We start from the raw sequence: 7,666 nt of genomic DNA, 5'->3' as shown, positions 1-7,666 counted from the left end.
GGCTATCATCAAAAAATCTACAAATAATAAATGCTGGAGAGGGTGTGGACAAAAGGGACTCCTCCTACACTGTTGGTAGGAATGTAAATTGGTACAGCCACTATGGAAAATGGTATAGAGGTTCCCTAAAGAACAGAAAGTAGAGTTATAATATGATCCAGTAATCTCACTCCTGGCTGAGTGAGAAAAGATGAAAACTAATTCAAAAATATACATGCACCCCAATGTTCATTGCAGCACTATTTACAACAGCCAAGACATGGAAACAACCTAAATGTCAATCAACAGATGAATTGATAAAGATGTGTATATATACAATGGAATATTACTCAGCCATGAAATAATGCCATTTGCAGGAACATGGATGGACTTAGAGATTATCATACTAAGTGAAGTAAGTCAGACAAAGACAAATCCTATACGATATCACTTATATGTACAATCTAAAAAATAGTACAAATGAACATATCTACAAAACAGAAACAGACACACAGACATAGAAAACAAACTTATAGTTACCAAAGGGGAAAGAATGGAGAGATAAATTAGGGATTAACAGAAACACACTACCATGTATAAAATAAACAACAAGGATTTACTGTATAACACAGGGAATTTTATTCAGTATCTTGTATAACCTATAATGGAAAAGAATTTTAAAAATATATGTAACTGAATCACTTTGCTATATGTCTGAAATTAACACAATAATGTAAATCAACTATACGTCAATTAAAAATATTTATAAAATGTGATATCTAAAATATCTTGGATTCGAAATCATATGGGAGTGAAGAATGGGTGCTGTATTAATGAAACATGATTGGCAATGAGTTGATAATTGTTGAAACTGGGAATAATTAAGTTTTTATCAACTTTTGTATATGTCTGGAATCTTCTATAATAAAAAAGGAGGGGTTGTAAAAGAATTATATATAAATCTTTATGTAGAAAAATATTCACCATATACTGTTAAGTTATAAACATAATATGCAACTTACTCTCTTTTGTTATAAAAAACAATACTGTACATGTGTAATAGGATATAATTATATGCTGATTACTGGAAAAGGCAACTGAGATTCTCAGGTAAGAAGATTCAAATTGCCCAGGCTTCTCAGTTCAGGGATCATCCACCTCTTGGATGGATCATCCATCCTTTTACCCTGACATGTTGAGAAATTGCAGCCAGCAGAACTGCCACTATTCCCCAATAGCATTTGTAATAGGAGAGCTGAATAGGAGAATGTGTTCCATTCCTGAGAACACTGTTTGTGAAACAAGGCTCTCTCCCTCTCCTAGATCACTTATGGGAAAGTGTGGCCTTGCTTCCTGAGGGAATTCCCAAGAAAATCACTCCTAACAAATGAGGGTACAAATGCTCTTCCTTCGCACACTAAGTACTGGACAAGTAAAGCCTCTTAGCTTAAAGTTTCTGAAGCCCTGTGCAAGCTGAGTGCTCGATGTCATTAGGGTTTAAAGAAATGGGAAGACTAGAGGTAGCATAGAAGAAAGAGGGCATGCCAGGAAGCACCTTCATGTCCACCTATTAGTGTAGCAAAAATATATGTATTTCCCATGGATCAAGGGAACATTGTGGAAGGGAGTTAGGCCTGAACCTTGTTGCCATGTGTGTACTCAAGAAGGCCATCAGCTATAGGAACCCAGCAACAATAAAATTTGTGTTGGGAGGGAGGTTGTACCTAAGGTTGTACCAGAACTCCTATATCACAGGACTGAGCAGGGTAGGCTCTGGAGAGCCAAAAAATATGTCCCAAGAAAGTTCCTTTCACCCAGAGGGCACCAACAGATGTTCACTGTTAGATGAACCATAAACAAGTGAACAGCAAGTGACATAAGCCTATAAGTTTTCCAATGTGGGGCGTGCTGAAAGAGATTTAGGGAAGAACAGGTATGGAGTTTCGTATCAAGAGTTTCACTTTGGATATAAACTTAAGGTGCTATTTGCACCTGATGTCTTGACACTAGTGGAAAGATTTCAGTTGAAGATGTAAATGTGGGCATTGCAAGTACTATATGAGACACCTGTAGGGCAACACCTTAAATCTTTTTGGCCTCTTTACTAATTATAGTCATGTGGCAGAAATCAGTTCTTTGTTGGTTCTGGCCAGCTTTGGGCAGGTGCCATTTGAATGCACTTCAGCTCTCATTCAAGTCTTAGCAAGTAATGACAAGGAAGTAAACTTCAACCAATAAAGATGGATGATAATGAAAAAATGAGATGGAAGAATGAGTGTTCCATACAAGTGGCCAACTTGGAAACTACTAGCTATACCTGTTTTGCTGCCCATGTCACTAACTCTTGCAACCTGATTACCCTCCCCAATTAAACCTGCTTTTTTTTTAAACATCTTTATTGGAGTATAATTGTTTTAAATGGTGTGTTAGTTTCTGCTTTATAACAAAGCATTATGCATACATATATCCCCATATCTCCTCCCTCTTGTATCTCCCTCCCACCCTCCATATCCCACCCCTCTAGGTGGTCACAAAGCACTGAGATGATCTACCTGTGTTATGCGACTTCTCCCCACTAGCTATCTATTTTACATTTGGTAGTGTATATAAGTCCATGCCACTCTCTCCCTTCGTTCCAGCTTCCCCTTCCCCCTCCCCATGTCCTCAAGTCCATTCTCTACATCTGCATCTTTATTCCTGTCCTGCCCCTAGGTTCTTCATAATTTTTTTTTTAGATTCCTTATATATGTGTTAGTATATGGTGTTTGTTTGTCTCTTTCTGACATACTTCACTCTGTATGAAAGACACTAGGACAATTCACCTCACAACAAATAACTCAATTTCGTTCCTTTTCATGGCTGAGGAATATTCCATTGTATATATGTGCCACATCTTCTTTATCCATTCATCTCTCAGTGGACACTTAGGTTGCTTCCATGTCCTGGCTATTGTAAATAGAGCTGCAATGAACATTGTGGTACATGACTTTTTTGAATTATGGATTTATCACGTTATATATCCAGTAGTGGGATGGCTGGGTCATATGGTAGTTCTATTTTTAGTTTTTTAAGAAACCTCCATACTGTTCTCCATACTGGCTCCATCAATTTACATTCCCACCAACAGTTCAGGAGGGTTCCCTTTTCTCCACACACTCTCCAGCATTTATTGTTTGTAGATTTTTTGATGATGGCCATTCTGACCTGGTGTGAGGTGATACCTCATTGTAGTTTTGTAGTATCATCAATGAGATGATACCTCATTGTAGTTTTGATTTGCATTTCTCTACTGATTAGTGATATTGAGCATTCTTTCATATGTTTGTTGGCAATATGTATATCTTCTTTGGTGAAATGTCTAGTTAGGTCTTCTGCCCATTTTTGGATTGGGTTGCTTGCTTTTTGATATTGAGTTACATAAGCTGCTTGTAAATTTTGGAAATAAATCCTTTGTCAGTTGCTTCAATTGCAAATATTTTCTACCATTCTGAGGGTTGTCTTTTCATCTTCTTTATGGTTTCCTTTGTTGTGTAAAAGCTTTTAAGTTTCGTTAGTCCCATTTGTTTATCTTTGTTATTATTTCCATTACTCTAGGAGGTGGGTCAAAAAGTATCTTGTTGTGATTTATGTCATAGAGTGTTCTGCCTATGTTTTCCTCTAAGAGTTTTATAGTGTCTGGCTTTACATTTAGATCTTTAATCCATTTGGAGTTTATTTTTGTGTATGGTGTTAGGGAGTGCTCTAACTTCATTCTTTTACATGTAGATGTTCAGTTTTCCCAGCACCACTTATTGAAGAGGCAGTCTTTTCTCCATTTTATATTCTTGCCTCCTTTATCAAAAACAAGGTGACAATATGTGCGTGGGTTTATCTCTGTGCTTTCTATTCTGTTCCCTTGATCTATGTTTCTGTTTTGGTGCCTGTACCATACTGTCTTGAATACTGTAACTTTGTAGTATAGTCTGAAGTCCTGGAGCCTGGATCCTCCAGCTCCGTTTTTCTTTTTCAAGATTGCTTTGGCTATTCAGGGTCTTTTGTGTTTCCAGGCAAATTGTGAACTTTTTGTTCTAGTTCTATGAAAAAAGCCATTGGTAGTTTGATAGGGATTGCATTGAATCTGTAGATTTCTTTCTTCTCAAGTGCTCTTGGAACATTCTCCAGGATATATCATATCTTGGGTCACAAATCAAGCCTTGCTAAATTTAAGAAAATTGAAATCATATCAAGTATCTCTTCTGACCACAACACTATAAGACTAGGTACCAGTTAGAGGAAAAAATCTGAAAAATATACAAATACATGGAGGCTAAACTATACAATACTTAATAACCAAGAGATCACTGAAAAAATCAAAAAATACCTAGAAACAAATGACAATGAAAACACAATGACCAAAAACCTATGGGATGCAGCAAAAGCAGTTCTAAGAGGGAAGTTTATACCAATAAAATTCTACCTCCAGAAACAAGAAACATCTCAAATAAACAACCTAACCTTACACCTAAAACAATTAGAGAAGGAAGAACAAAAAAACTCCAATGTTAGCAGAAGGAAAGAAATCATAAATATCAGATCAGAAATAAATGAAATAGAAACAAAGAAAACAATAACAAAAATCAGTAAAACTAAAAGCTGGTTCTCTGAGAAGATAAACAGAATTGATAAACCATGAGTCAGACTCATCAAGAAAAAAGGAAGAAGACTCAAATCAATAGAATTAGAAATGAAAAAGGAGAAGTAACAACTGACACTGCAGAAATACAAAGGATCATGAGAGATTACTATAAGCAACTATATGCCAATAAAATGGACAACCTGGAAGAAATGGACAAATTCTTAGAAAAGCACAAACTTCTGAGACTGAACCAGGAAGAAATAGAAAATATAAACAGACCAATCACAAGCACTGAAATTGAAACTGTGATTAAAAATCTTCCAACAAACAAAAGCCCAGGACCGGATGGCTTCACAGGCAAATTCTATCAAACATTTACAGAAGAGCTAACACCTATCCTTCTCAAACTCTTCCAAAATATAACAGAGGGAGGAACACTCCCAAACTCATTCAACGAGGCCACCATCAGCCTGATACCAAAAGCAGCCAGAGATGTCACAAAGAAAGAAAACTACAGGCCAGTATCACTGATGAACATAGATGCAAAACTCCTCAACACAATGCTAGCAAACAGAATCCAACAGCATATTAAAAGTATCATACACCATGATCAATGGGGTTTATCCCAGGAATGCAAATATTCTTCAATATATGCAAACCAATCAATGTGATAAACCATATTAACAAATTGAAGTATAAAAACCATATGATCATCTCAATAGATGGATAAAAAGCTTTCAAAAATATTTAACACCCATTTATGATAAAAACTCTCCAGAAAGTAGGCATAGAGGGAACTTTCCTCAACATAATAAAGGCCATATATGACAAACCCACAGCCAACATCCTCCTCAATGGTGAAAAACTGAAACTATTTCCACTAAGATCAGGAATAAGACAACGTTGCCCACTCTCACCACTATTATTCAACATAATTTTGGAAGGTTTAGTCACAGAAATCAGAAAAAAAAGAAATAAAAGGAATCCAAATTGGAAATGAAGAAGTAAAGTTTACACTGTTTGCAGATAACATGATACTATACATAAAGAATCCTAAAGACACTACCAGAAAACTGCTAGAGCTAATCAGTGAATTTGGTAAAGTAGCAGGATACAAAATTAATGCACAGAAATCTCTTGCATTCCTATACACTAATGATGAAAAATCTGAAAGATAAATTAGGGAAACACTCCCATTTACCATTGCAACCAAAAGAATAAAATACCTAGAAATAAGCCTAACTAAGGAGAGAAAAGACCTATATGCAGAAAACTATAAGGCACTGATGAAAGAAATTAAAGATGATATAAACAGATGGAGCGATATACCATGCTTTTGGATTGGAAGAATCAACATTGTGAAAATGACTATATTACTTAATACTTGCTTTTAACAGTTTGCCTCAGGTTCTGATTTCTGGAGAAACCTAAATAGTGTTTGAGTGGCATGTAGTGTCATGGTAATGAGTGAGATCATCCAGGAGAAAATGTGTACATTGAGAAGAGAAAGTGTCCCAAGACTAAGACACCACAACCTTTCTTTAAAAGTGAAAGAGAGAAAGCAATTTTGGGTAAGGAGACAAAGAAGAAATAGCTAACGAGTTAGGAGGGAAATCAGGAGATGATGGGCTATGGAAGACAAACAAAAAAGTGTGTTTCAAGGAGGAAATGATAGATAATGTTGATAGCTGCAGAGATATAAAAAACTATAAATAAAATAAGAGCTAATTTTTATCAAAGAGCTAGCTTTTGGTTTTGTTATTTTCTCAATTGTTTTTCTGTTTCCAATTTCATTGATTTCTGCCCTGATTTTTATTATGCTTTCTCTTCTGCTTTCTGTAGGTTAGTATTGCTATTCTTTTTCTAGTTTCCTAAGGTTAAAACTTAAGTTATTGTTTTTAGATCTTTATTCTTTTCTACATTTAGTGTTATAAATTTCTCTCTAAGCACTGTGCATTCCACAAATTTTGATAGATTTTATTTCACTTTCCACTTTTCTTAAGATTTCTTGTTTAGCTCTCATGTTATTAAAAGTATGTCATTTATGATACAAATAAACTTATTTACAAAACAGAAACAGACTCACAGACTTAGAGAATGAATTTATGGTTATGTGTGAGAGGAGTGTAGGGGGGAGGGATAAATTGGGAGCTTGGGATTGACATATACATGCTGCTATATTTAAAGTAGATAACCAACAAGAGCCTACTGTATAGCACAGGAAACTGCTCAATATTCTGTAATAACTTCAAAAGAATAGATACATGTAGAATATCTACATGTATTCAGTATAACTGAATCACTTTGCTGTACACCTGACACAAACACAACATTGTTAATCAACTATACTCCAATATGAAACAAAAATTTTTAAAAATAAACTAAAGGTGTGTCATTTAACCTTCAAAGGCGTTGAGATTTTCCAGCTGTCTTTCTGTTATTAATTTCTAGTTTAATTCATTATGGTTTGAGAACATATATTGACTCCCTTTTTTTTAATTCATGAAGAGCATTTTATGGTCCAGAATGTGGTCTTTCTTGGTGGATGTTCCATGTGAGCTTCAGAACAATGCATATTGTGCTATTATTGGATATAGTCTATTAATGGCAACTAGATCCAATTGATTGATAGTTTGGCTCAGTTCAACTGATTTTTTGTCTACTGGATCTGTCAATTATTGATAGAAAGGAGTTGATGTCTCCAACTATAGGTAGATTCTCTATTTCTTCTTGCAGTTTTATCAGTTTTTCCTTCATATATATTGATGATTTGTTGTTAGGCACATGCACAGCTTTACTTAAAGAATTGACCCCTGTATCATTATGTTCTTTTGTATTCCTGATAATTTTCCTTATTCTGAGCAGGCTTTGTCTAATACTAATATTACCACTTCAGCTTTCTTTTGATTTATGTTAGTAAAGGGATATTTCTTCATCCCTTTACTTTTTTTTTTCTTGGTCTTAGCTATTCTAGGGCCTATCAATTTACATGTTAATTTTAGAATAAGCTTGTCTGTATCTACATAAAATAAAGGTAAAATAAGAACAACAAAAAATACTTCCTGAAATATT

Source organism: Grampus griseus (assembly GCF_964374135.1).
Source record: "Grampus griseus genome assembly, chromosome: 21".
NCBI classification, from domain to species: Eukaryota; Metazoa; Chordata; class Mammalia; order Artiodactyla; family Delphinidae; genus Grampus; species Grampus griseus.
Note: the sequence above shows the minus strand (reverse complement) of the source record.